This window comes from Nomascus leucogenys, chromosome X (genome assembly GCF_006542625.1).
Source record: "Nomascus leucogenys isolate Asia chromosome X, Asia_NLE_v1, whole genome shotgun sequence".
In the NCBI taxonomy this organism is placed as follows: Eukaryota; Metazoa; Chordata; class Mammalia; order Primates; family Hylobatidae; genus Nomascus; species Nomascus leucogenys.
In genome coordinates, this window is record NC_044406.1 from 43,143,438 (window position 1) to 43,155,549 (window position 12,112).

Below are 12,112 nucleotides of genomic sequence, written 5' to 3' on the forward strand. Positions count from 1 at the left end.
GTGTGGCCGGCCTTCACTGATTTCTCCCTCCACAGGACCAAAACTCCTGCAGCTGGAAAGTCTCAATCTGTTTCTCTTGCAGGTCAGACTGCTCCCGGTGCCATGAACGGAGACAACGACTGTGCAAAGAGAGCTAGGGATGATGCTCAAATACCAGAGAAGATACAAAAGGTGAGGTGACCTGGAGAGGGCATAGTAGTAGCCCAGGGGACAATGTGGGGTGACCAGGTTTCTGAGGAGGGGAGGACAGAGGTACTGGGGACAAGGAACAGGGTCTCGGGGGAGATCTGCATCCTTGGGAGCCTCCCACCCTCGCTCTGTCATCACCTAGCATCCCTGGAGACAAGTCTGTGACCTTGCACTTCATTTGGTGACTCCCACTCCGTCCTGGAAGGTGGGAAGAGAGCCAGCCAGCAGCATTAAAGCCCTACTGTGTGGCAGGGGAGAAGCTAGGGAAGGTCCCTAGTGTTCTGTCAGTTAGCCATGGCGTCAACCAGGAAGGATTATCATCCCCACTTCCCAGATCCAGCACACAGGAAGCGGCTCCAGCTGAATGGCATCATGCCTAGCTGAGTCACTGCCATAATTCCTTTTTGTTTTTTGTAGGCCTTCGATGATATTGCCAAATACTTCTCTAAGAAAGAGTGGGAAAGATGAAAGCCTCAGAGAAAATCATCTATGTGTATATGAAGAGAAAGTATGAGGCCATGACTAAACTAGGTAACAGAAAGCTCTAGGTACAGACAAGTCTGGGGACACATGAGCATCCCTTTTCCTGCTTTGGCTACTTCTTAGGCTGCAGAAAGTACCCCATATTTTCCATTTGTGCAGGGAAAAATCTCAAGGCAGCTTCTGGGTGTTTTGCTCTTCTGTATTCTGTCAGGGCTGAGGGCAGGGACTGGCCACAGTGGAGCCTGTACCTGGACCCTGCACGTTTCTCTCCCATAGGCCTCTGTTCTGATGAGTCCAACTGTCTCTGTGGCATCCCGGCACCCCCCACTGACACTACCTTCCTTCTCTCGGCCTGTCTGTCTTTTGAGTCAGACTCTCACCGTGTCACCTAGCCTAGAATGCAGTAGTGCAATCATAGCTCACTGAAGCCTTGAATTCCTGGCCTCAAGCAATCCTCCTGCCTCAGCCTCCCAAAGTGCTGGTACTACAGACGTGAGCCACCGTGCAGACCTAAGCTTCTCTCTTAGGGAATAAACATTTTGCTCCTTTCTAGGTCTCAAGGTTACCCTCTCGCCTTTCATGCATAATAAATGGGCCGCAGATTTCCAGGGGAATGATTTTGTTAATGACCGTAACCGCGGGAATGAGGGTGAGTAGATGGGAAGGGGCTGGAAAGGGTCTCCTCAAGCCCAGCTGCTTTTCAGCTCAGCTACCTGGGAAAGATCCTCAGGCATTTGTTCCCTCACACACATCAGGGCTGAGTGAAAAAAAATGCATGCAGAAAGTTAACTACAGAGGCCATTCATATAAAATTTTAAAACATGCAAAACAAGAATATCTATTTTTGGCTGGGAGCAGTGGCTCACGCCTGTAATCCCAGCACTTTGGAGGCCGAGGTGGGGGATCACGAGGTCAGGAATCGAGAGCATCCTGGCTAACACGGTGAAACCCCGTCTCTACTAAAAATACAAAAAATTAGCCAGGCGAGGTGGCGGGCACCTGTAGTCCCAGCTACTCGGAGGCTGAGGCAGGAGAATGGCGTGAACTCCAGAGGGTGGAGCCTGCAGTGAGCCGAGATCGCACCACTGCACTCCAGCCTGGGCAACAGCGAGACTCTGTCTCAAAAAAAAAAAAAAAAAAAAAAAAAATATATATATATATATATATTCTTATAGATAAGTAAATGGTAAATGTATGCAAACATGAATGTGAATAAAAAAGCCATCAAATTAAGGTGACTGGCTGTAAGTGGAGGAGGGAGGGAGGGCAGGGATTGCTGAGTGCTGCACACACAGCTTCAGCTGTGACTAGTCGATAGTGTGTTTTGTTTGTTTTTGTTTTGAGATGGAGTTTCACTCTTCTCGGCCAGGGTGGAGTGCAATAAGACAATCTCAGCTCACTCCGACTTTTAACTCCCGGGTTCAAGTGATTCTCCTGCCTCAGCCTCCAGAGTAGCTGGGGTTACAGGCACCCACCCCCACACCCAGCTGATTTTTGTATTTTTGGTAGACACGCGGTTTCACCATGTTGGCCAGGCTGGTCTCAAACTTCCTGACCTCAGGTGATCCACCGCCTCAGCCTCCCAAAGTGCTGGGATTACAAGTGTGAGCTACCATGCCCGGCCTGTTTGTAGTATTTCTAATATTCTGAATAAATAAATCAGACCTAACATAGCTGTGGGGTAATGTTGAGATCTGACTGGACTCAATATTACCCCCTTACTTTTCTGTGTGTTTGAAATATTTCCTTTTTAAAGGACTTGCTGTTCTTCCTAAGCACTGTTAATGAATCAAAAGACAGTTAAGAAAATGTTAAAAGTGACAAAAAAAGAAAGAAACTATTAAAACTATGGATCCACCAAAAACTTCCAGAGTTTGTTTCATTAACAGCATGTAGGTATTGGATAAGTATCTTAGGAGTGAGGGTGATGAACACATTATATAATAAGCATCGCTGTTTCTGTGTATTTTATCAAAACCAAATAGTCTTCTCTTTCCCAAAGAAACCTGATTCTCTGTGATGAGCTCAGGAGTGAGTTTGAAAGAGTGATCCCTCATCCAACACACAGAGAGCTTTCCCACTTGTCGGTGAGCAGGAGATAACACAGGGTGAAAAAAAGACAGGTTCTTCGGTACAGATCTTTGTACATTTCAGGAATATAAAGGGGACATATGTGTTTACTTGCTCTTCTGCTCTGACAACACAATTATAAGACAAGGTCAGAATGTCCAAACTGTCTCCAATAGACCTATTACTCCCCAGCTAAACAGGCCAGATTCTACCATCTCCCACAATCACTATAAGAGGTCTGAAAATCCAGTGCTTGAGTATCTGCCAAGCTTTTGACATTAAAGGAGTGTCTTTATACTGAAAATATTTCAGAGCCACTGGACTAAATCATCCACGGTTCATCACATATTTAACAGCTTAATTCACATACCATAAGGTTCATCCATTTGAAGTGTACAGTGATTTTTAGTTGTTCATATCTTGAGTGGATACAGTTCAGGTTCCCAACCAATCAATTTAATTATTTGGGAAAAAGTGAAACATATGTAATGGAATAAGATGAGACTGTGATGGGGTTTAGTCCCCATTTGATAAACCATGAGATGTAAAATTCTGAATTGAGGCCACTGATAAATGAATCAACCATTACTAAACATAATTCAGAGGCATATCTCAGATAAGTCCTCAACAATAAGTGGACTCATAACCCTCTGCTGCAGAATACCCTCATGCAATAGACATCTCTCTAGAGTTTGGAAACCTTTACTAACAAAGAAAAATTGTGATATATTCTCTTTCAGTTGAACGTCCTCAGATGACTTTCGGCAGGCTCCAGAGAATCTTCCCGAAGGTGAGTATCTCTCAAATCTAAAGGACCAGAGTACCTTTGTCCCTTCACGAATGTGAACCCTGTAAGAGTGGGAGAATATCAAAAATGCCCTCATTGCCCCCTTTTCCCCATGTCTATCACAACACCAGATGTAGCATCCACAGCTTGATAATACTAACAGTTGTGATCCTTAATACTTCTTTTGTTTTCACAGTGATGCCAGATACTATTCTAAGCAGTTCACATGGATGAATTTATTTAATCCTTAAGAAGATCTCTATGACATTGTTTCTATTATTATCTCCAAATAATAACGAGTCACACACTTCAGTTTTCATCCATATGAAAGCCATGTGACTTGGCACAAATCTTCTAAGTTCTCTGAGCTCCAGATTCCTGGTCCATGAAATGGAAGTAAAGAATCATAGTTCATGTTTTAGATCATAGTTATCAGCAACGTAATAATAAAATGAGGCTATCGGGGTACAGAGATGTTAAAGAATTTTCCTGGGGCGCAGTGGCAGTGGTAGTCTAATCCAGAGCTCCAAAGCCATTTAAAGCTCATTCACGTTTGCATTTGTTTATGAACTTCAGATGTTGCTCACTAGGGCTTCACCCCGTAGGGCCTGCTGGTGCTTCCGTTGACACACCCACTCTCCCAACAGGAAAGACCATCTGGTCTCTGCTCTGTTACCGGGGCCACTCCCATGGTTTAGGAATCGCTTCGACTGTTGGCCCCTCCCTACTGTGAGCTCCTTGAGGGCCTTGTCTGCATCTGGGGCATCCGGGAAGTCCCAGTCCCAGCCCAGGGGATTCCTCGGAGGCCCCTGAATGAGTGACCCCACAAGTGCAGATTCAACTCTGCTTTAGAGGGTCAAGGGATCTGGGAGTTGGGTTGCCAGTGTGGATACTGAATTCAAAGAAGTATTCAGAAAGGTATTAATTGTTATTATTACTACATTTAAATAGTGTTTACAAGCTCAGAGAGGACTTTCCCTTAGCCTGTTTTACATGCATTGTTCGCTATTTCATAAGTGAGGGAGCTGAATAAAAAGTAGCTTAATGACCGGGTGCAGTGGCTCACGACTGTAATTCCAGTACTTTGGGAGGCCGAGGCGGACAGATCATAAGTTCAAGAGATGGAGACCATCCTGGCCAACATGGTGAAATCTCGTCTCTAGTAAAAATACAAAACTTAGCAGGGTGTGGTAGTGCCTGCCTGTAGTCCCAGATACTCTGGAGGCTGTGGCAGGAGAATCGCTTAAACGCGGGAGTCGGATGTTGCAGTGAGCCGAGACGGTGCCACTGCACTCAAGCCTCGCAACAAAGTGAGACGCCATCGCAAAAAAAAAAAAAAGAAAAAAAAAAGAGAAAAAAAGTAGCTTAAGATTGTTGGTCGGTGACACATCCCAATGCAACCAGAATTGTGATGGGCACCACCTGACTGAATTCCACATTCAATGTCGGTGCCTCGGTAGGTGGTATGCCAGATCTGGTACTGCTTTCTTTGCTGCCTGGATTAATTTCAGCAAACCATTTCTTTACCTCTCCTGTCCCTGTATCATCTCCCCACACCATCTTTCCCAGCAGTGTTTTGTCGCCTCCCTATGTTTTTACATTTACTCTCCCAGCAGCTGTCTAGAAGCTTATATGGGATCCCTTGTATTTTATCGAAGCTCTTCCCTTCGTAGACCTTGTGAATTCTTAGAATGCTATTTTTCTCCAAACCCTCTGTATAGCAAACTCTCAATTACATGGAGATGTTTGCTGTTTGCAAGAATGCCAGTCTTAAAAGAGTGTGAAGATAAGCATTCTAGCCCTGGAAACCCCATTCACTTAGGCCATTCGTTTCCCATCTAACCTCCCAGGTTTCTCCTAATTTAGGCACGGGTGACTCTCCCACCGTTGTTGAGAACATTGATTAAGGTAATGCATGTGAAGACGCTTTGTAAGCTCTAAAGCACTATAGAAATGGTGCCCACCACCAGGCCTGGCCAATTTTTGTATTTTTAGTAGAGACGGTGTTTCACCATGTTGGCCAGGGTGGTCAGGAACTCCTGCCTCAGGCGATCTGCCCGCCTTGGCCTCCCAAAGTGTGGGGATTACAGGCGTGACCCACCATGTCCGGCCTGCTGATCTCTTTCTGATGTATCCTCTCCATCCCCATCTCTCTAAACCCTCTCTAACAGACTGTCAGACTTTCCTCTCCCTCCTACATTCTCTTCCTTTTATTTTGTCTCTCTCTGCTCCTCACCTCTTGACTAAAGATGTTGGCGGCTGTATCTCTAGCCATTGTGCAAATCCTAATACTACAACAAACATGGCCAGTGACATCTGCCTTTAAGCACTTGTCACAGAGGTCACCTGTGCATCGTCCACTTCCAGCCTCCAAAGAAACAATTCACTACAAACCACTTCTGGAGATGTGGCACCAACTACCAGGGAGGCAGCCAGGGAAAGATGAGGAACTCTCATCATCATATTTCTGCTTGGGACCAAGGTTTCTGAACTGGAAAGGGCCCATCTGCTCAGCCCTCCCCATCACCCCTAACCCCTACAATGCTGTAGGTTTTCATAAAGTTGTTTTTTTCTCTACTGACACCTATAAGCTTCTCACTTTTGGGAGACAAAGATTGTAAAGGTTTTTTTTTTTTTCATAATTAACTAAATTTAATTTAGAGGAAAATTTTTTTAACTCAGCCTCCAAAACTGCTGGGATTACAGCGCCAGTCACTGCACCTGGCCAGGACATGATCTTTGTAACAAAACCTCTGAAAAACTCCAAACCCAGAACCAAAAAACAAACAAACAAAAAAAAACCACACACAGAGCGGGAAACATCTGAATCAGTCAGATTCCCCTACAACACCACACTCACATTGGCTGGCGGTAGCTACTTTTGCCTCTGAGATGAAACTCTGATAATTGTTCATTAAAGAAAGGGAAGGCCTGGCAAGGCGGCTCACACTTGTCTTCTCAGCACTTTGGGAGGCTAAGGCAGGAGAATTGCCTGAACCGAGTAGGTAGAGACCAGCCTGGGCAACATAGTGGGATCCTGTGTATACAGAAAGTACAAAAACTAGCTAGGTGTGGTGGCGTGTGCCTGTAGCTACAGCTAGTTCGGAAGCTTAAGTGGGAGAATCCCTTGAGCCTGGGAGATCGAGGCTGCAGTGAGCTGTAATTGCAGCAATGCACTCCAACCGGGGTGACAGAGTGAGATCCTCTCTGGAAAAATCACAAAAGAGTAATGCATCATTGGGCGCAGTGGGTCACACCTGTAATCCCAGCACTTTGGGAGGCCGAGGCCAGTGGATCTCGAGGTCAGGAGATGGAGACCATCCTGGCTAACACAGTGAAACCCTGTATCTACTAAAAATACAAAAATTAGCTGGGCATGGTGGCACGCGCCTGTATTCCCAGCTACTTGGAAGGCTGGGGCAGGAGTACTGCTTGAACCTGGTAGGCGGAGGTTGCAGTGAGCCGAGATCTCGCCACGGCACTCCAGCCTGGGTGACAGAGCGAGACTCTATCTCAAAAAAAAAAAAAAAAAAAAGAGTAATGTATCAGAACTTGATGGAGCTTCAGGCCTTCACAGTAATAATGGAGGGAAACACATTTGTGGAGAGGGGACCATGTTCACTCTTTATCTATCCATGATAGACAGATAGTCCGGAGCTTTACATACCCATGGAACCTAAGGAAAAATGTTCCCTGTCATGACTCGCAATCTTCCAGCCACCCTTTCTTGCATCTGTCCTGTGGGCTTGGGGACCCAACTTATGGATTTCATCTTCCCAGGGAGAAAGAAAAATCAAATCTTTCAGTATCTCTTTCAGGGTATATCCTCTGCTGTATTTACATGGAGGATAAGGCACTCGATATCTAGTAGCTGAATGTTACATTTGTGTAATACGGAGCTATATTGGGATAAAATAGAATTTGTTTCCTCTGAGACACAGGTAGAGGCACGTCCACACTGACCTGGGTGGCAGCCACCTTTTCCTGCAGTGCCAGGCAGGGCATGCTCACAGATCTGGGGAACCTCTACTGCTCCTGGAGCTCCACAACCTCCTTACTAGCACCCTCTCCCTCTGGTGGCTGTGACAGCCCACACTTAGTCTTGGGTCTCCCCTGCTTCTTTGCCTGCTCCTATTCTGCCCACGCTGCATGTCTCTGTCTCCCACTGTCCCCACTATGTCCACGATCGCCTCTCCCTCCCTGCACTCTCCATCTCTAAGGGCTCCTTGTCTTGGAAAATGAACCCACAGCCTCTACCTTGTGACTGGGGACAGGAGCCGGGGCTTGTTCAATTCTCCCTCCCTCCACCACACACACCTGTCCTCCTTAATGTTTCTGAAGTCAGTGAGCTCCAAACTCAGCCCCTCCTGCACCTGCCAGCTGTAGGACCTGTGACAAGAAGCCTACCATCTGTCTGGGACTCCGTCTCTCATCTCTCATATAGGCATAATGATGGTAGTTTCCTCCTTCCAAGGCTGGGGAGAAGCAAGAGGCCAAGGTGATGGGTTATGGACAGTCAAAACAGCTCCGATCCTGCCTCCACCTGGGGCTGGTGTTTCAAGTCCGTTTGCTTGTGAATGGAGCTTTAATGTCTCCATTCACACACAAATGTTTTATTCTAAAATAGACTCCCCTCTGCCCTTCCCTTCCCCACAACTCTTTCCCCTCTGCACCACGCAGTGGTACTTGTGAGAAAGAACTGTCCCATTCCCAAATCATCGTCCCCACCTCAGCCCCCAGGCCCTTGGTTGGTGAGACCCTTGATGGGCAGTCTCATGCTTCTGTCCAGGGGACTTTCCCACCGATTGCTCCCCTGCATGGAGACTAAGTGGACTCTTCTATTCCCTGACCATCACAGGGTCTACAGTGCATGCATCTTCCTCATTCCTCCATGTTCCCCAGATGACATTTCATCTGTTCTCCTCCCACATACTCCCAAATGGACCGTCCCAGCCCTAGAATGCGAAAATCATTCAGAGAGCGAAGGCCAAGATGCCCAACCACCTGCTGCAGAATCCTGCTCCAGGACTGAAGTGTATAGTCTCTATCAAAATAAAAACTGGAGGCCAGGTGCGGTGGCTCACGCCTGTAATCCCAACACTTTAGGAGGCCAAGGAAGGAGGATCACTTGAGCCCAGGAGTTCAAGGCTGCATTGAGCTATGATCATGCCGCTGCACTCCAGCCTGGACAGAGCAAGACCCCCATCGCTAGAAGAAACAAACAAACAAAGAAACCCAACAACTGGAAATATCCTCCTCTAGAATGGTGGTCAGGAACATCTGTCTGCCTTGCTCCCTGATGTCTCTGCAGCACCTAGGACAGCGCTCAGCACGAGGACCCACTCATTAGGGTTTTGTTGAATAAATGACTCCTTTGACACAGCAATTCCGCTTCTAAGAATCTTTCCTAAAGAAATATTCACACACGTGCACAGAGCTGTGTGCGCAATAATGAGAGGGGCAAACAACTGCGGAATGTTTGCAAAGGTTTATTAACTGTCAGTAACTGATACAGGGGAATCGGGTGAGGGGAGTACATGCTGAGCAGGAAACCGAGCGAGGGGGGCTTGACCAGGACGCATGGCAATGGGGTAAAGCAGATGGGAGATGCTTATAGTGGTACTTGGTGTGAGTGTGTGTTTGTGTGTGTGTGTGTGCAGGCGCGTGCATGTGTGGTGTGTAAACGCAGAGGAAAAAATCTGATATTAAACACTCGGAACTGCCCTCAGTAGTCACATCTGGGGAGAGAGGAGGGTAGTGCTGTTCTATGCAGAGAATACCTGACGATACTTGCTTTTTAAGTAGATGCATGGATACACAAACTGAAATATGCGTTAAGTATGTCTTGCTCATCCATGAAAAGGATAATATCTAACAGAATGACACAGTGTAATAAAATACAACGGAAATGCTAACATCGAACTCTTGGCACACTAAAAAACGATGCTCAACTTTTCACTGTTGTGAACACTTGCTTTCGCTTGCTATACACCTGATGACGAGGGGTCCGCAGCCATGCCCATGTTCGTGAAAGGTCACCACATTCTGCTTCTCATCATGGGCATGTGTCATATCCCCGAGGCTGAGGCAAGAAGAGAGAAAGAAAGTGGCAATGAGTTCCCACTGCCCAATAACTCAATCTCAACTCCTCCTTACCGGCAGACACTGCACACTCTGATTCTGCCCTATCTCAGGACCTGCACATGCCTTCCACGGTTCCTTGAAGTGAACCATCTGCTCTTGCCACCGTGACTTCCTCACCTGGTTTATCCGTTCCTAGGCTACAGGAAGGTGTGGCCACATACCAGGGCTGACCTGGGGTTTCGGAGCCCACAGCATCCGGGGTAGGGAGGATCCCTGGATATACAGGGCAGGGAGTAGAAAGAGCATGGGAAATCTCATCATTCAGCCTCAATGCTGTACAGTAGAAAATTATGAGTAAAGGAATCATTTGGGAAACAAATGACAAGATGGGATACCAGTACCATAACAGAGTAGCACATCTGCAGGGATGTGGGGGGTGAGTGGAAGGTTCACTTACGGAGTTACTCGTCATCTTCTTCAGGGTCGCTGATCTCTTCATAAATCACCACCTGCTTTCTCTCACGCAGTCTGTGGGTCCAGGCATGTTCCCGCCTTTCGGGTCCTATGATGGGGAAGAGTTGGAAGATGAGGGTTGGGTAGGTTGGAGAGTGTTAGGCTCTGTTTTCGCAAATACAGGAGATGCCTCCCCACTCCCAAGTGCCCATGGGCCTTCTTTACCCAGTTTTTCACATTCTCTGGCTTAGAGAGGCTGAGGCCTTAGACCCACACCAATACAGGCCAAATGCCAATTAAAGTTTTAGCTTCTGGCTCCTTCCGTTGTGAGGTTTAGATTCCCAACATCTTCACTTATGGGAACATTCACCCATACCTCCTTTCATTCTGCAAGTATTTGTTAAGGGCACAAAGGCATACCTCGTTTTATTGCACCTCATTTTCATAGTGCTTCGCACATACTGCATTTTTTTTTAGAAATTCTCACCAATTTTACACTTTTCCATTATTATTATATCTGTTATGGTGATTTGTGATCAGTGAGCTTTGATGTTATTATTGCAATTGTTTTTGTTGTTTTTTAGTATTTTAAAATACTTTTTGTTCTTTATTTTGTGGGTACACAGTAGGTGTATATACTTATGGGGTACGTGAGATGTTTTGATACAGGCATGCAAATGCGTAATAATCACATCATGGAAAATAGGGTATCCATCCCCTCAGCCATTTATCCTTGTGTTACAAACAATCCAGTTACACTCTTGCAGTTATTTTTAAATGTATGATTAAGTTATTATTGACTATAGTCACCCTATTCTGTGTAAACCTTTTGGGGGTACTAAGAACTGCGCCCACAGAAGATGACGAACGTAATCGATCAATGTTGTGTGTGTTCTGACTGCTCCACCGATGAGCTCTTCCTTGCATACCTTCCTTTTCTTGGGCCTCCCTATTTCCTGAGACACAGCAACACTGAAATCAGGACAGTGAACAACCTTACAATGGCCACTAAGTGTTGAAATGAAACGAACAGTCGCATGTCTCTCACTTTAAATCAGAAGCTAGAAATGGCTAAGCTTAGTGAGGAAGGCCTGCTGGAAGCCAAGACGGGCTGAAAGCTCGGCCTCTTCCACCAAACAGCCAAGCTGTGAATGCAAAGGAAAAGTTCTTGAAGGAAATTATAATACTAATACTCCAGTGAACACACGAAGAAGAAAGCAAAACTGCCTTACTGCTGAAATGAGAAAGTTGCAGTGGTCAGGATAAAACATGAAACCAGCCACAACATTCCCTTAAGCCAAAGTCTAATTCAGAGCAACAGCCAAACTCTCTTCCAGTCCATGAAAGCTGAGGGAGGTGAAGAAGCTGCAGAGGAGACGTGTGAAACTAGCAGAGGTTGGTTTGTGAGGTTTAAGGAAAGTAGCTGTCTCCGTAATGTAAAAGTGCAAGGTGAAGCAGCAAACCCTGATGGAGAAGCTGCAGCACGTTATCCAGAAGATCCAGCTAAGATCACTGATGAAGGTGGCTACACCAAACAACAGATTTTCAATGTAGATAAACTAGCCTTCTATTGGAAGCAGATGCCATCTAGGACTTTCATAGCTAGAGGAGATTGACTCCAACTTTGAAAGAAGTTCTCCTGTGGGTAAAATGCTGTCCAATAGCATCACATACTACAGGGAAATCCTTCATGAAAGGGAGAGCTAATCGATGTGGCAAATTTCACTGTTGTGTTCTTTTAAGAAACTGCCACAAGCACTCCACCCTTCAGCAGCCACCACCTTGATCAGCCAGCAGCCATCACCACCCAGGCAAGAGTCTCCACCAGCAAAAAGAGTGACTCACTGAAGGCTCAGAAGATTGTTAGCATTTTAACAATGAATTAGTTTAAAATTAAGGTATGTACATTTTTAGACATAACGCTATTGCACTCTTAGTGGACTGCACTGTAGTGTAAACATAATGTTTGTATGCGCTGCCAAACCAAAAAAACAATGTGTGTGACTCACTTTATTGCAGTGGTCTGGAACCGAACCTGCAATATCT

At 46.0% G+C, this 12,112-nt stretch overlaps 2 pseudogenes; one reads left to right on the top strand and one right to left on the bottom strand.

The window, feature by feature from the left end:
• The first annotated feature begins 102 nt into the window (after positions 1–102).
• The window catches only part of LOC100592435, a 76,717-nt pseudogene continuing 64,707 nt past the window's right edge, over positions 103–12,112 (top strand).
• The window catches only part of LOC115833319, a 38,393-nt pseudogene continuing 36,355 nt past the window's right edge, over positions 10,075–12,112 (bottom strand).